This window comes from Corvus hawaiiensis, chromosome 6 (genome assembly GCF_020740725.1).
Source record: "Corvus hawaiiensis isolate bCorHaw1 chromosome 6, bCorHaw1.pri.cur, whole genome shotgun sequence".
Taxonomy (NCBI): Eukaryota; Metazoa; Chordata; class Aves; order Passeriformes; family Corvidae; genus Corvus; species Corvus hawaiiensis.
The window spans coordinates 20,473,277-20,492,253 of NC_063218.1; positions in this window are offsets into that span (position 1 = coordinate 20,473,277).

The window sequence follows — 18,977 nt, forward strand, 5'->3', positions numbered from 1 at the left end:
CCAGAGGGTTTGCCCATTGCACTACACTGCAATGCACTCACTGAGAAGGGCTTTCAGGAACAAAAGAAGACTGTGGCCACATATGTCCATACCCTACATGGGCTAATTCTGGGAGAGGCCTAGCTCTGTGAGCCACTTTTGGCACTGCCCACAGTGACAGACAGATGGACAGAGGGCATTTGACCTTAACAGATAATGCAGATAAATAGAGAAAGGAAACTAACTGAAACAATGAGTCAAGCTAAAGTGAAGCCTTGTTTCCACACATCCATGAATGTTCCCCCTGGCCCAACATTCATGGCTGGATCCAAGACATTTAGTGCTGCTTCAATACACACAGTTAGCACAGGGCAGCCAGGGCTGCTTGAAAAAGAACTATTTAATGGTTTGATTAACAACTTTTAACAATTGCTCTTCTAATTTCCTCATTTCACTGATGTTTATTTTATTCTACTCTTCCTTCCTTCTCTTGTCAGGCAAATATAAGTAGGAGAATTCTAATTAGCCAAGGATATTGCTTTATAAAAACTTTGCTAATGACTTACTCTTGCTTATAAACCCTGGGGCACATCAGCTTCTCATGTGTCAACAGCTTCCTGTGAATTCTCATAATTTTGTCTGTAAAATTTGGTTCATACTAGAAAATTACCTCATCATTTTGTATGAGAACTTTGATAAATACTTGAAAATTAATGGCTGAATCAAATCGCTTAATGTCTCAAAAGAAGGCTCAATGTATCAAAACTCGGGACTAGCTGAAGAGATCTGTTCTGTTCATTTATTTATGAATTTATTTAAGTATTTTTCAAGAAAAGGCCACACAACTTTAGCACATAAAATACTTTCCAGTTAAGACTTTAAATTGATCTCTTTTTTGTCAGTTCAGCTGTCATGCCCTAGGTATCATAGCTTTAGGGCAGGCTTTTTCAAAATGGGTCAAGGAAATGGAATAAAACCCACTCTGCTAGTTCCTTTGTCAAAAGCATCATCATCAGCATGGTGTTATGGATCACAGAAGTTGACCTAGCTTGAATTATGTCCTTTGGTAGCATTTTTCCCACCATCTCCTCTTGTTATTACTTAAATCATTATTCCTAAGAGATATTTTGCTGTAATTGTCCTAAATGGTTCTACTATAATTTTGCAGCTTACATCAGAGCAAGAAAAGCTTTGCCAACAGAGACAAGAAGGTGCTTTTGTAGGCAACAGCTTTGTCTGTGAAAGTTTCTCTGAAGTCATACAAAAGGGACTCAACCAAAATTATTAACAAATCTAAAATATTGGAAAACTTTCTATTTCTCAGAAGTAGATAACTTATACTTTTACAGAGTAATTGTAAATGATAAGCCATATGTATCAGTGTGATCTGCTTGGTAGAATGTGGCAGGACTGAACAAGCATTCATGACCTCAGAAAGATGACAGAACACAGGTAAAAATCTTTACATGATAAGAGCCATATCAGAACCAAATTGTTTGTATTTTCAGTCAGGTTGTAGTTTCCCTTGTGTCAAAGCCTGAAGAAGGAATTACTATCTGGGGTGTATAGCACCAGAAAACTATAAGGAAAACTGTTGCTGCAGACATAAGATCAGGCAAAAGTTTCATAAGCTTTCAGTAACTCAGGAATTATGTGAAGTGCCCTTGTCTCCAGAACCTGTGTATTTTTTCACTTCTAAGACTTTATGAAACCCAGGCCAAAATCAGACCAAACAACAGCTTTCATCTTACCTTTGAGTAAAGGATGACAAGCATGAACTCTGGTTCGATGTTCTTTTTCCAGGGCATAGTTTCTTAACCACTACACCAGTAATCTTCACACTTTCCACACTGTTAACACATTTTTTTTGCTGAGATAACCATATACAGCAAAAGGATATATGACAATTTATACTTCTTTGTGAGGGGCTACAACCTCAACAGTAACCAGTACAAAGTATCTGTCACCCTGACAAGAACTAGAAGCACAAAACCTGAAATGCAAATTTTACCTATACATATGTTTTTATAAACTATTGACAGCAGCAGATTGAGAAAACGGGAACAGTGCACTTTAACTTCAAAAAAAGCTTACCAGTTTCATTATGTCACACAGTAACTGAAAGTCAGCTGAGCTTTAGGGAAGGTACAAATGGGAACTTTTAAAGATATAATATACCCTTCTGACATTTAAAAAGATAAACATCAAATGCAGAGCAAAGGGAGCTAATTTAATAAAATAAGGGTTTGGCAATGAGTGTTTATTTGTCTTGGAGGACTTTTTTTCTTTTTTTTAAAGAGCACCATTCATGTTGCTCATTTTAAGTCTTGGTTCATCCCTGATGGATCATTTTCTACTTACTACACTTATTAAAAAATACTAGACTATTTCACAGCAGTAGTCCCAATCACTGTAGCAATACAATGTTATGTATTATGTTATTCATCTTAAAAATGCTCCATAAATATTGAAGACTAGACCACAACAATGAAATCTACCTTGAATAAAGGTAGCCTGTAGTTATTTCAGCCAAAGAACTGAATTGTCTCTACCCAAACACTGCAGTTACCCGTTTGCATCCTTCTTGTTGCTAAGGGTTCAATGTAAGTAGAAGTACGGTTTTACCTGAGTTTTGATTCCTTATTTGTCATCTATATGAGAGCTGAGGCCTCTTTAGAAATCACAGCATGACAGTGAATACCACAGCAATGAAAACTGGCCTTTTACTTTCTAAGGCATCCTTGAAAAATCTTCAACTGGAAGCCCATATACTAAAATTGTTTTCCTGAATTTAAACTGCACCACACTGGATTATGCTAAAAGCTTTAGGAATATCACCATGCAAGCACATATCAACACATAGCCCTTAAAAAGTTTTTTCAAATCATTTTCTAAGATGCTAGATCCATTTATGAAGTTTCAGAAGAGGAAACACAGAGAAAGGATGAGAAATTAATATTTTCTAGTCTGAACGTTGTTTCTAACACTACTCTTTCATGCCAACAGTGCTATTAAGAGGTTATTTCTCATGAAGACCATTTCCTGTAATATTCAATCTGCTTCAGCTTGGCTATTAGCAGCTGCTTGCCCAGGACTTTGGTGAGGGACAAAAGGGTTAGCAGACACTTTCTGTCTGCATTAGGTTACAAGCACAAATTTTCAGGTGGAGAGAAAAATTCTGATATTGCTCTAATAATACATTTGGTCTACATAAATACATTTTGTATCAAAGATGAAGATATCATGTTTGTAATTCATCTATCATCACAAGATATATAATCTTTGTGTCATTTAGATGTCTACTGCATCTTCAAAAAAAAGAATAGAAGAAAGATACACCTTCACTAATATACTGTTTATTTTAGTGTGGAAGCACTTACAATTATATAGATGTTAAATAACCATAGCTGATTAACTCTGTTTAGTTGTACACTACAGTTGAGCACAATTTTAGGATTCATTTGAATTTAATTATATGGTCTTTTAATAATGAACATTTTTGTATTTCATAAAACAGCTACTAGGAAAAGGCTTTTATGACTATTAAGGCCGTGTTGATGTCCAAGAGATACCAGGTAGGTATCTCTATGAAATGCATACAACTATTTTCTCTCTTAGTTTCAAACACTGGAATAGGTTCTCATAATCACAAAATGTCAAGCAATACTTTTCTGGAATTCAGACACAAGTAACACTACTGTTGCGTCTTCTCTTCTGATGACTGAGCACTAAGAATGTCTTCACAACATTATTTTACTTTATGGACAACCACAGCTTCAAGGTCTGGTGCATTCTACTCTTCACAAACCTTGTGTTACATTAAGCAATACAAGTGGTAAACAATTAGATGCAAAAGCAGGAGAAATATTCTCTAGACACTCCCAGTAAATCCATGCCTCCAATAATTGCTGCCAAATATAAAGAATAAACAAGCAAGATGGCTCAGCTACCTGCTACTTATTAGTAACTTTAAGAAAACTATTTGTGTGGAAGTCTTCAAGAAGTTTTTATTGATAGCTAGGCAAAAACAAACACATATTGACTTCAAGAAAACCAATTACAAAAACATTGCATCTATCATAATGTATCATCAGCATGACCTCTCAGAAAAGTTAGCCAGACATCTAAAATTATTTCCCTTTACTGTAAAAGCTGTACAGTGAAATAATACTTCAAATTCATCTACTTCCTCACCTATCGGTTTTACTTGTATTCAGAATTTTTGATTCCTCCTCTTCCCACTCTATGCCTCCATCCTGGTGAACTCAGTAGCTTCTTTTGTCAACATTTGTGAGCATCCTTTTTCTAGATGACTATGCCATTTAATTGTTTTAGTTGTGACCTAAAAGCAAGAGGGACCCTTTCTTAAGCAGATTTGAAAACATCAGCCCACAGCTGAGCCTGAGTCATTCAGGCTTGGAAAATAAGACTTTTAGTTTGGCTATTCTGGGAAAGGCAGAATCAGAGGACTGTACTTACAAGAGCCTCTACTAAAAATCACTGGACGACATTAAATATCTTGGTGGGGTTTTTTCTGTTTGCAATCTGCAGCTCAAAACTGTAAGTGCGCAGGAACATGTTTAAATTATGGGAACTCCTGAAGGGATCCTGCAGAGAGTGCATCCCAGCACTTGGGATCAGGTTGCAGCCATCAAGCTGGGATACACCCTGGTATCAATACTGTGTGAAAGAAAGTTCAGTAACTGAGAAGTTAAGGCAAAATCAAAGTTGAAAAGCAAGGCAATAGCACTGTTAAGGGTCAGAAAAATTAGTGAAATATGGCCACGAAGATGGTTTTGGAGGAAGTATAGGATTGCTGTCAGGAGTCTGGGTCCAAAAGAGAAGGGATGGAGTAAGAGCGAGGAATACAAAACCCAAATGACTGCTCAAACAAAGGAGCAAGGGTCAGAACTGGGAATCAGAGAGAACTTTCCATGTCACACAAAAACAATGAGCAGCCCAAAGCAACCAAATGGGTTCATTCTTACACCCATTTAGATGCAGCAGATCACATAGCAGTTTTACAGAACAGTTCTCAAGTGGTTAGGATTGTTGGGCTCTTTGCTGTCCAAGCTGAAGCCCAGACAGTGACAGAAGAGTTCAGTTGTCAAGCTGAAATCTAACATAGTAACAACTTTTAAATAAAAATCTTAATGACTTTCAGAACTGCACAGCAAACACTAATTTTTGTGACTTCATTTTTACTCAGTCATAACTGAAAACTTCCTCCACCTCCCAACAGAGATTTTAGAGTCATGATACAGACCTGAATGTTGCAAAATGAATTGCTGTGGGAAATGAAATTCAGTTAACTATAACCAGTGCTTGGGACACCTCTGTAAGTATTACATGTTTATCATTTCACAGCCCCGAACAAATGCAGCTGACAATCTACTAACAAATAAGATTTACTTATAGCTTTAAAATCTTGTTGTATGGCATTTTTTGATTCAGTAATTGCAGGGAGGTGGGGGAAGCCAGATTAAAATTTGCATAACAGAAGTTTCCTGACTTTGATTATAATGGACAAAAGGAGATTTTAGGATGCTGCAACTGCCCTATGCATTTTACACAGAGTATACAGTGCTGGGAAGAACAGTGTCTGACAGGGTTGGAGGAGATGCAGATTTGTTCCCTGGATTTCAGTTCACTTCTTGTTCTAGAAATCTCTGAGAGATAGTACTGTCTGCTCATAAGCTGCCTGCCCTCGATGGCCTCACTCTATGAAGCATGAACTTGTCTATTGCGACTGCTATCACAACTGCTTCAAATGGAATTACTCCATTTAGAATCTCTTATCCTCCCAGAATCAAATGCTACAAGCATGATCTGCATGTAGGTGTAGCTACACCTACGCAGATACTAATCATAGACTAAACTAGACAGATGAATCATCAGAAGTCAGTACCCTCTATAAACACAGATATTTAATGCATAGATAGATGACTGGTAATTGTCTGCTGATAATCTCTGCCAGTTTCATGCAATAGTATAAAGCTTTATTTAAGGCTCTAGCCACAAGTACAGGATAACCTCAGACTTACTTAGCAATTTTTAGTGCAGAAAAAGGCAGGAATTCATAATATGACTGCTAGTTCATTACTACAGCACAGGACAGAAAGCAATCTCTGTATCATAGACTGACAAAGGATAAACTCTGAGATGGAGTAAGGAGATCACAACACTCTCTGAAGGCACACCTGAGTTTGAGTAAAATAATTCTTTTCAGCAGTGTTTTAAAGTTGCATCTACAGGTTCAATTCAGTGCATCTTGATGTAAGAAGAATACAGTACAGTGCAACTCAAGCGACAAAGTGCTAAAGGATGTTTTACATAGGACTCACATCATGAGGAGACTTGCTAAGAACTCTGCTGGAAAGACTCAAGAAAGAGATGAGCAACTTTAACAAGATCAGAGTAAATGAAAGAAAAATTTAAAAAAAAAAGAAGAAGAAGAAAAGAAAGGCCAATGTAATAGAAATCTTTTCTGACTACAAAGACAGAAGAGATGAAAGGCAAAAGGAACTTCATGTGTTTTCTACCTTCTTGTTTTTGGACTCAGATGCACTGGCGCATCTCTGCAAATGTCAGCGAGTCAGAAAGCAAATCAAAAGAAACAGCTCTGATCTGAGGAGTGTGCTTTTGAAAGGAATACTTCTGCTAAGAGTGTAATGTGGCACATCAGGCCACCTGGATAATGAGCGGCAGCAGATGAGAAGGAGGACGAATTATGTCAGCTCCTAAATGAGAAGGCTGATGGCAGAGATAGGTCCATTTTGCTGGAGCTTTCATTAGGAATTATTTGTGTAAAAGCACTTTGGGCCTCAGCTTTGGAGCTCTCTTTTCTGTACAGAATGGGCACTGTTGGACATGAAACATTTCCAGAAACTTTTCACAACACTGAGCTAAAGTCCATTTCTGTCTACATTTTCCTAGACCTTCACAGAATATTATGAAGTTAAAGGAAATTATCTAGGTGCCATGACTTATGAACTGCATCTAAAAATGTTGATTTGTCTTTTAAGATTAACTGATTCAATAATTGCTTCTGATATCCAGAGGTTTTTGTTATACACTTTTAACATGCAAGTGATATTCATGTACAAATATAATGACAAATGTGATTTTTCTAGTGACATTGAAAGTAAAAGAAAAGAAATTAGTACATCATTTAACAAAAGTTTAAATAAGCTTTTGAGGTTTTGTTGAAAAGCTTAGGACAGCAAGTTTCCAATGGAAGTTCAGGATAAATGTGGATAAGTGCAATTATTCTAATGAATAAATAAAGAACTCAACAGAGCAAGTTGAAAATATCATAAAAAGGAATAGCCATGGTCTCTTTCATTTACCTTTTAGTAACACATTCCCTTGAAGTATTTACCACTACTGTGAAATAAAATGGGATGAATGCGTAATCAAGAACAACTTAGCTTGTGATAAATAAAGAATTCATACTGTAATGCTATTGTACTGGTTTTTTATTGAATTTTGTGTTTTACTTCCACAAATATTCATGTAATCGTGAACATTCATATTATTCAAAGTGCTGAAGGAATTGAAAAGCATGATCTCATTTAATTTATAAATAATCAATGAAACTTACTACATTAAATCTTTTTGATTACAAATGCGTTCGGTGAACTAATTTAGAACTCATGGACATTGCCATATTTTTCAATAAAACAAGTAAGTTCTCCACTGGCTAATCATGACTTACAAGCAACATGACAAACAGGACAAGACAGAGGACAGGCTATGTCAGGTAATGATCAAGCACCAGCATTACATTTTGACCTGTGCTTGGACTAGCTCTACTATATGATTGTCTCAAAAAAATTAGGTTCTTTTTCTCATGAATTTTTGTATTATTCTGCTACCAAGTTTCACTCAGAGCTACAAATGGAAATGTTGGGGGAAAAAGAATACTTGAAAACAAAGCCATGAATGATGCTATTTCAAAGCCAAACAGGGATGAAAGAAAATCAAAGGAAGTCTGTTCTAATGAGATTTCTCCTCCAAAGATTTTTGGATGCACTTGGATAGACATTTGAACCTTTCAGGGTTTATCTGTTGGGAAATGGATTGCTGGGCAATCCTCTTATGCTCACAGGTCCAAGTTATGACCTGGAACATCTTGTTGTGCTGGAAGTGATAAAGCAGTGAAACTGATAGCTTTAGAGAATTAAAAGGTTGGAACTGAACCAGGAGAAACACAAGATAATTAATTGGAGCTCATTAACTTTTTCAGTGTGCTTGGTATCGTACCTCAAATGCAAAGCATTTCCATAAAAGCAAAAGATAAATATTTCACTTTACAAATGAAGGTGCAATCTGTTTTTATCTGGACGCATCCACATCAATTCTGGCTTTCCTCTGAGGATGCATAATTGAGATGGCAACAGAATGACAGAGAGTCTTTAATTTGAGTTGTCCAGGGCAGAGTGAAATGATGGAAATACACAGTTTTGCAAAAAGAAAAAGGCTTTGCTGGCTGACAGCTTTTAAGCACAGCTGCTTTCTGGGAACTAGGGAATTGCACATTTTGCTGTAGCTTTGGTATGTTGCCACTTTAGTCCTTTAAATCTCTGTCCAAGACAGTAAAGATTTGTGAATGAAATAGTCTAGGAATAGAGTTCCAGAACACATTTTTCCTGTCTAAGCTACAACATAAGGGCAACCTGTTCACTAGAGTCCCTGGTAATATCAAAGAGTCATGAGTCCCACAGATGGCTCAAAAGTCTGTCCTCCTTCTGACCCAAAAGCTCCAGATGAAAAGAACTGTGGGATAATTAAAATTATTATGGATAGACATTTTGGGGACTAATGCATGTTGAGATGGAGAGAAAGTTTGAAGAAATTTGGGCATACAATTTTGGTTTTACAGGGTTACCAACACTCAAGCACAAATTTGCTCAATGAATAAGGGCTGCTAGGAGTGAGGGTAATTTCTCCATCATCTTTATTCTTTTCTGTTCTGAGTAACAGTAGGAGATAGCCCACAGCAGTAGAGAAACACACAGCAGCAGACCTGGAACAAGCGGCTGATTTGCAGTTCCCATGAAGACAAGCATGGTTACTAAGTCATTGAGAGAGAAGCATCCTTTCTCTAAAATTTTCTTTAAAATTTTGTCAGCCTTCTTATTTTTTAAAAAAGTCATGTGGTTCAAATCATTGCAATTCTTTTTCTTACAGAAATTCCAGATCCAGATGAAGTGGTTTTAAGAATTAATTCTATCACTGCCTTCTCATTGCAATGAATGGAGATAAACATTTAAGAGCAGAATCTGCTTCATTGTTTGCAAGGCTCAATGTTTTCTGCAAAGAAATTCAGGGTTGTGTTAAGCAAAGAAATGAAAGCCAGTTTGGTTTCTCTCTTCTGTGTCTTTGCAACATTATTCCTACATACACATACTCCCATTGCTTGTTAAAACAACTTTTTCCATTATTATCAACCTTGCCTTCCTGAGCAGCATCCTGTGTTTTCTGAGCCAAAGAAAGTGTGCTTTGAAAGCAACCCTGCATTTCTAGAGTAGACAGGGATTGGTAGCATTTGCATAGGTTTGTTTGGACAAAGAATGTCATATGTTACTTCAAAGACAGCAGGGATGGTTTTTTTCTTCCAATGTTTTCCCCATATGTTACTTGCCAGAAATTTTAAAGGTCTAGAGCATAAGCCAAAAGCAGCTTTTACTTGGTTCTTAGCAGTGATTTCACATTTTCATTAATTAGAAGTAGGAGAAAAAATTGCATAATTAAAATAATCCAGACATACTATTTGGATTTTACATTTATTCCTACGACTGTGGACAGGATTCAGAACAAGACTTACAGAAATAAGCCATGAAGGAATCAGAAAAACATAACTTCTCCCAAAACTTTTAAACATTATGGGTGAGAGATTGTCTGAATCCTGTACTCATTTTAACAGACCATGCCAAGAGAAAGGCTTTGCAAAGGATCAGTTGAAGGTCTAGGTCCTTAACTAGCTCAATGGATTTTTGCAGAGATGAGCAAGGGCCAGAAGGATGCCAGATGGGAGCAGTAGCCAGGTGGCTGATGCAATTAGTCTGACAATACAAAACTCAACACTGAGTCAGGCACAACCAGCTGTTGTATTTATCACATAGAACAAAGGCAACAAACTACTGGAAGGAAGAACCACAAGTCCTGACGTAGGACATGAAACTGGATGATTGCAAACACTATGGAAAACATAAAAGCACAGTAAGCGTGACTGGACATTGCACTGAACAGGATGGGCTGTTCAGAAATGATAGAGATGACACTAAAGAAACAGAAGGTGATGTGGAAAAAAATTCCAGTTTATGTCAAATCAGAGACAGAAACATGCAAATCAGGAATCATAAATGTGGTGGCTTTATTTACTAGAGGTGGGAAAGTGATAATGGCAACTACAAGGTGTGATCTCAATCAGGAAAAATATGAATGAATTAATATCATATATAAAACACCATGACAGATAAGATGATCTTATTTGCTAGGTAGGTGATTTTCTAGGGAAATTAGGTAAAATCAAATTCACCAGACTTAAGGAAATAAATCAATGTGATCTCAGATAAAAAATTATTATTTAAGGTGCAGAAGATACAGAAGAACTGTAAGATGAGTAAATAGCTATCTACTATGAGGGGAAGATTGCTGGTGATTAGAGTTCTACAGCAGTCTAATATAGCAGTAATATTTGAATTAACAGGACATAAAGAGGAGCTGGAAAAGTTATTTTCTAGTGCCAGAAATGGAAGAATTGTCAGCATATATGAAAATTTGGGGGTTTTTCATAGGAAGACCATGCTGCTGCTAAGTTCCGTAAGTGTTGAAAAAACAGTGTTTCATAGCACTGTGCTTCTAGGCTCTCTACCAGATTTACAATTTCTGCTATTAAGTGGAGAATCACATTTTTTGAACTAACAAAAAGAAAGCACAACAGTTGTGGAGTGTTATCACTGTAAATGTGACTCTGAGCATGATAAGCTCAATTCATGGCATGTACATGGTAGAGTATTTCCAGTGAAACAGACTGGTATATGTACTTTTACATCATAAAAGACTATACCAGAAAACTGTGATTCTATTCAGTCTTGTTTGAGGAAAAAATTACTTAAATTTGATCAAAGAGTGTTCCTGAAGGGAAAGGAGCAGTTGTTTTAGGAAATGGCAACTGTTTGTCCAAGCAAAGTGTGCACTGATGGAGGGTATGACTGCTCGTGTAGAAATAGAGAAAAACTAATTATTTAAGCTAAATAAAAACTAACAAAGACATTTACAAACCAGCAACAAATACAGGTATTCTAATCTCTAAAGCAGAGAGGTTCTGAAACAATCAGAAATTGGTGGGAATACCAGAAAAAATTGCCTAGGTTTATGATGGAGCTAATCTATGAAAAATATTTTGTGATAGGACTTCAAAGATCAAGTACCTGATCTTTGTCCTTGCTTGAGTGTGCCACACTGCTCCCTCACTGCTCCAGTGTACCCCCTCCACAGTTTGCCAACTGACAACAGCTGAGTAGGTGCTCTCTCACATTGAGCCTGGGCTTGATGCAGTGGCTGCTCACCTCAGTTCTACAATCAGGATCCTCTCATCATGCAAACCACCTTTTGTCAGTGCTCCCTTAAATATTTTATATATATATAAAAAATATACATAAAGTGTTAATAACTAGCTGTTGTATAGAACTCAGTTTATAAAGAAAAAGACAGTTGCATATAGGGATCTAGTATTTCTTACTAAGAGATATTCTTGAACATAATTAGGGAAAGGACTACACTGGAATCAGTGCTGTGCTTTTCCTTAGAGCCACCAGAACCCAACATGAGATAGATGTCTCCATCAATAACCACAGAAACATGAAAATTGAATATTTGACAGAACTCAAATCCATCCAATCTCAAAGAACAGGCTCTGACTTCTAACTTAAAGGGTATTTCTGCAGCTGAGGGTCAATGGCATGCAGTTGAGCAGTCTGGGTCCCTCCCACTAAAAGACTTAAGACTATGCACTGCTCAGGGCACAGTGAAATTGAGACTGATGATTGTCTGCTAACTCCACTGACTCAGTGACAGCAGGTTTGAAATTTTTATTATCTGTTTCCTGGTACATTAACTGGGCTGACTTACACCCCAAACTGCCACAGCAGTCAGAGAAGTTCATCTCATGGCCATTATAAACAGTTGCATTGAATTCTTGCTCATTATTCCTTGTGAAAGAAAACCACTACGCCTGGATTACTGCAAATCTGTCTCCATTAAAGCAGTTCTGTGTGAGTCACTGTCTGTGGCAGGGGATATGCTATAGCTCTCCGAGTAGATCTATAAAAATCTCCATGGAAATAAGGCTCCTTCGTAATGGCAGAATGTGACCTGCAGAGAGCCCTGTCCCACATATCCTTCTTGCCATGTGAGCACGGGATAAGTAACCTCAGACAGCAGTGTGGAAGCTCTCTTCTCAGCAAGTGGAATTAAGCATATTCACCAGCAGTGAGGCCTACGGGGAGCCAGTGTGCTCAGGACATGATGAATTGTTATCTGCTGTGAATAAATGGAGACTGCAAACCTCAAGAAAAAAACAAATTGATTAGATGCAGAAAGCATGAAAGTGCAGTCAGTATCACAAGTGCCTCCAAAAGTTTCCTAAGGCCGGCTTAGTTTCTCACAGTAGCTGCCTTCTATAGATCCAATATGACAGTGTTGTGTGTATGCTACTCTTCCAGTGCACTGTGTTCTGTCTCAGAGAGGTGACATGATGTCAACATTAATTTTCTAGAAGCTGTGTTTCAGGCTTTGATCCCTTACATCCTGACCAGAAAAACTGGAAGCTTCACCTCTTCGTTTCCTCCCTATTCAGTGTGGTTGTCTTATTTACAATAACAGATCAAATTTAGAGGATACATATACTTAGTTATACTGAGTCTCATGCTGAAGTGATCAAAGAACACTATGTGTCAACATTTTCTCTCATGAGGATGTTGCATAGGAAAGGATCCCTCTTGTTTTAAAGGCAAAAGTTCCACAAAGTAGAAAAAAAAATCAATAACCATAATATAAACACACACCTTGTCTTCACTTTCTTTATTCAGTGAGGTACAAGAAACCCTATAATGAATTTAAAAATTGTCATTTTCTTGCTAAAAACCTAAATCCTGAGAAGCACAGTCATGACAGAGAGCCCAAAAAAGGAGGCATTCCCCTCAAAAGAATCAAATGTCTTTAAAATCACCGGTGTTCATGTAAGGCTGGCTGGTAATGCAGTTGCAAGAGAAGTTGCCCTGTATTATGCATCTACTGATATCTGAGACTTTTCTTGGAGTTTCAGTTTCTAGAAACCTCAGATCCCTGAGGCTTTCTAGAGGATAAAAAATGGAGTGCATTTTTTTACATGATTAATTTTTCTGAGTACTCCTGCTAGTAAGAATATTCATTTCCTGTAGTAAATCAAGATTCACATTTTGGGGTTGGCATATCAGCCCAAAATTTCAGGATCTAGGCACCTCTTTCATTATAATTTCTTAGAAGTGTATCTCTTTTCATCCACAGACACAACCCTGTTTCCCCATTTCCTGGACCCTATCATAGTTAAGCTGCACAGACAGGCTGTAAGATATCCCCGACTGCTTCACAATGCTGTTAAAAAGAGTATTCACCCTCTGTCTATTGTCATCTCTCAGGAAAAGGGTTTTTTTATACAAGTCAGCCCCCTCTTTCTGTTAGAAAGGAGGAAGAATCATATTCAGAGAGGATTTCAGGCCACCATGGTGCACAAATATCGCTGTTTCCTTCTACTGCATTCAATTTATGATTCTTAATTAAACCCATCTGATGAGTCCATATGACTTAGGATTAAAGGAGGTTATTTGTCAACCTACTTGGGAATCATCCAGTTAAGAGGTACCTATTTAGTTCAAATATAAATTATATCCCTATTGGATCATCTCTGAACTCTTTACGTTATGGCGTCTGTACTGATGCATAAAAGCAATAGCATAGCTGACAGTTGAAACAGATCCTGTGTATTAGGAGCGGATGCAAATTCAACAGCTCTACCATTCAGTAGTTACATGTGGAATAACAGATGAGATTTCTAAGGACTCTTAGAGGCATTTGGTCAGAGTAGAGGAGGCAAGACAGGAGAATTCTCCATTTGTCACTGGTGATCTCACAGAAGCTAGCCGGCTAATTAGCTAGTCAGATAACATGACATTCAGCTAACAAGAAGACCACGAGGTAAGTAGCCACAATAACAAGATTAGATTCCTTCTGTCAGAGTAACACTCACAACTTCCTTTTATTGAGGATGCTTAGAACTGTGGGTAGGTGGCAGAATATTCTCCATCCAGAAATTTGCAAAATCAAGGTCCTGAAGTCCCTAAAAGTTCTTGAAAAGTTTGGGTTTTTTCATTGCCCTCTCACCTTTTAAGTGACTTCATCTAGCACCATACACAGCTGTGACTTAAGATTTGGAAGAACACCCATGTTTTCATATTCTACACCTACTACATACAGCAAAAACACTGCTTAATAATGTCACTAAACTCTGTAAAATTCTCACTTAGTCAAACAATTAGTTTAATTAGACAAAAGGTTAATACAAATACCCTTTACTGGGAAATAAGCTGTGCTGTCTTATTTGGTGGTTCCCGATTCCTCAATTCCCATAACACACCATTTCTTCTCGATCAACATCCTTTCCAACATAACTGGAGGGTGAAGAAATATGTGAAAATTACATTAATTGAAAAGCATTTTCAAAGGCAGTCAGTGCTAATGAGACCAATGAGAAAAGTATAGCCAGCTATAAAAGTAAAATAGCATGACGCTTAACCCTTTGCTAAGGATGGTAATTAGCAGGAAGGTTAGGCTTAGTATTAATGAGGTAGTATTTTTATTTCACTGAGATTAAGTTTAACAAGGCAATTGGTCTAGGCTAGGAAGGAACAGTTGCTAAATCCCATCCACAGCAACATGAAGAGGCAGATACAAAACACTCCACTTAGAAAATATAAAGGAAACAACTGTTACATGTGGAAACCTACGTTATGGGATACCTCTCGGTATTTTAAGGGTATATGAATGATTAAAGAGGCCAAATCCTGGATCTTGTAATCTGAAGTCACTTTATAGAATCACAGAATTACAGAATGGGAAAGGTTGGAAGGGACCACTGTGGGTCACTGGTCCAACATCCCTGCTCAAACTGGGTCATCCTAAAGCACAAGGCACAGGATTACACCTTGTTTTTGAAGAGATCCTCCAGACTCCACATACTCTGGGCAATCTGTTCCAGTGCTTGGTCACCTATACAGTAAAGAAATTGTTCCTTATGTTCAGGTGGAACTTCCTGTATATCAGTTTCTGCCTGTTGCCTCTTGTCCTATTGCTTGGCATCACTGAGAAGAGACTGGCTCAATCCTCTTGATATCTTCCCCTCTCAGTCACCTCCTTTCAAGGCTTAACAGGTCCAGGTCCCTCAGCCTTTCCTTGTAAGAGAGATGCTTCTGTCCCAAGATCATCTCTGTTGCCCTCCACTGGACCTGTTCCAGGAGCTCCAAATCTCTCTTGTACTGAAGAGCCCAGAACTGGACACAGCACTCCAGATGTGGCCTCACCAGGGCTGAGCAGAGGGGCAGGATCACCTCCCTTGACGCGCTGGCAATGCTCTTCCTCATGTACCCCGGGATACCATTGGCCTTCTTGGCCACAAGGAAGGATGCACTGCTGGCTCATGGACAGCTTTCTGTCCACCAGGACCCCCAGATCCTTCTCTACAAACCTGCTTATAAGCAGGTCAGCCTCCAGCCTGTATTTGTGCATGGGGTTATTCTTCCCCAGGTGCAAGATCCTGCATTTGCCTTTCTTGAATCTCAGAGGGAACAGGCTGCCCAGGGAGCTTGTGGAGTCTCCGTGTCTGGAGACATTCAAAACCCACCTGGATGAGTTCCTGTGTAACCTCCTCTAGGTGACCGTGCCTTGGCAGGGGAGTTGGACTAGGTGATCTCCAGAGGTTCCTTCCAGTCCTAATGATTCTGTGATTCTCTGCCCATCTCTCAAACCTGTCAAGGCCCTTCTGAAGGGCTACACAGAACTGTGGGATATGGGCCACTCCTCCCAGCTTTGTGACATCAATGAACTTGCTGAGGAGGCATCTGCCCCTTTGTCCAAGTCATTGATGAATAAGTTAAACAATACTGGCCCCAGTATTGATCACTCTTCAAACTGCCAGCCTAAAATCTGTTTTCCGTCAGGAGTATATAAATGCATGATGTGGAGGTAATATGTGGGGAGTCATTCTTTTCATCCAATGCAACCAGCAGTCTAAAACTTTCCCACAGCCTTTAAACAATTCACATTGCACAGAGGAGATCACACACTTCTGCCCCTTGGCCTCATAGTGACTGTTCAGCATCCTCATCTCTGCAGTTATTTCATATTCGTGAGAATGCTATTTCTCAAACTATCTGCATAATGTCTTGTCTCTTCAACAGAGTAAAAAAAAAAATCCTCAGGAGACAAGGGAAATACTATTAAAATGAGTCCTACAGATCATCTCCTTCTCTTCTACTTTTGCTGCCTTCCCAAACTAGGTGGGGATAGATTTGCATTCTCTTTCAGGAGTGCTGAGGAGGAGGTTACATACACCTTGCCCACCGCTTCTGCCAAAACAACTGTGTGACTTTAGCTAGCTTTGAGTCTTAATTTTTACACATTATGCCATGCTCAGAGTCCCTGTTCTTACTGCATGAAGACGTGTCATGCTTAACTTTTTCTACTAAGCATATCTGTAGCTGGTTGGTGGGATTAGGCAATAAAAAGCACAAACTTCATTCTTCACTCCTCTTCTTCTGTAAGGATTTCTGTTCTTCTGTATGGGCATGAGTCCATATGCATATGGGTGATTGCAGAGCAGATGTCTCTGGAACAAGGCTCTCCCCAAGTATGCAAGTGCCCACCAGTGAAAGTAGTGTTTAAAGTATGGGTTTGGGCTAGGAATCCTTATTGCCACACCTTGTCTATTTCCTCAGCATTCAGCAGAGTTTTGACTTCTCTTTGCTCGGTACCTATGTTCTCTATGCCATGAAGCATACACCAGGCACTCACAGACACTGTCCTCCTTGGCATCCACTTTGGAATGAAGAGGATAATTAACAGGGAAAATGATGAAGAGAGAGTTCGCTTAGACATATCAACAATATATTCTGGGGTACCAAGTAGCTTTTGGCTAAATTGTTCCATGCCTGTCGCCTTTAGGATTTTGAGTCTTGACATTGAGCACCTTCATCTTCATACTTTGGCAGTTGATCAAGAATCTGAGTCATTTTCAAATACTAAATATTATTATTAAATAACAAGTCCCGTCTATACTGAAATAACACTTCTCATTACAGTTCTTAAGAAGACCTGAGTATTTGTAGACTTCAGGAATCAGACATCTAGAGCTGTTGGATGGAAAAGTTTGATCAGCCCAACCACAACAGATTTTTCTCCAACATTTTCAGGTAGTTAAAACACTCCAGAAAGCCTTGTGAGCAACAGACAACTTTGAATAAAGAATAATGCCATATGTATGGGCCTACTGAAGCACTGCCAGATACTTCTCACAGTCAGGTCTCTAAAAATCCTCCCCATTTTTTCAATCCAGAAAATTGTAAATGTCATGACACGAAGGGATTACTGAAACCTATAAAGGTTGAGAAATTGGTTATCTCTACCAGTTCTCACACAAGACCCTATTAATGCAGGTTAATGTGGTAATAAACCATTTGTTAACAGCAGTAATTGATCAATTGTAAGAAAATATGCTGTATTTAATGAATAATGTCAGGAAGACAGAGTGCACAGAAACCTGCTGGCATTGCTATTCATATTTTTGCTGTCTGTGGTAGTGAATATGGGTAAATGGTTGCTTTTAATGGCAAATTGCTGTCAGAGCCCATTACCCCGTGAAACAGCAGAAGTGCACTCTGTGATAAACTACATAAAGACAGCAGCTCAAAGTAAACTCAAAAGTTTTCTCTATAGCAACTTGTTGCTCCCCAGTGGCTGAAATTTCATATATGAACTCCCCTGCCAAGGAGATTCAGTGGTCTAACAGAAGAACTAGCTTTTCCAAACAGTACAGCAATTCCTCTGGATTAAGCAAGACTAGAAACAAGGCCTTTGGGACTCTGTGCTCTCTTGAGTCTCTGCAAGAGCTAAAACATAATGTGGAGAGGAAGGAGGAAGAGACAAGTATTTCTGTTAAAAACTCCCCAATAATTCTCCTATCTCCAAAAGATAAAATTTCCTGTCAAGCTTGCTCCCAAAACCTAACAAAATGTGCTTCAAAAGATTTTCATTACTTTTATTCTCCCTCCCCTTCTCACATTTTTCCTGCAATTGAATGCAACATTCTAAATAGCATTCAGACCTCCTGTCATTGCTTTCTTATTAATTTTCTCTACTCCTATCTGACAGTACAGCTTTTTGGAGGTAGAAGTCTGGAAATGCCATTGAGAAAGAAAAAAGTATAAACAAAATACAAACCCTCCAATGGTTTGCTTCCAAAAGCAAGGACAATAGAGAGAAAGCTAAAAAATGTTATGTTACTAATTCAACATCTCTAGTTTTAAAAACTAAATGGAAGTTATAAGTTTGAGGAAAGTTTTGCAAATAGACTTTAAAAACTTGCATCAACTTTTGATATTACAAAGACAGTAGTGGCTCTAGAAACAATCTAACCAAGGTAGGGCTATGAAAGCATGTCAGTAGATAGCACTCAGACAGTAGCCAATCTAGCTAAGGACTCTCGTCTTGCCAATTTTGCAGTATTTATATAAGTAGAAATTAATCTTTTCAGATATTCCTAATGAAACAAGATTATTGCAACTCCCATCATTACAGCAGGAATTAAATTCTTTATGTCAAAGAATGAACTGTCATCATTCCATACTTTTACTGAAATTTGATAATAAAAATCAGCTTCAGCTTCCATTTACCTCCTTTTT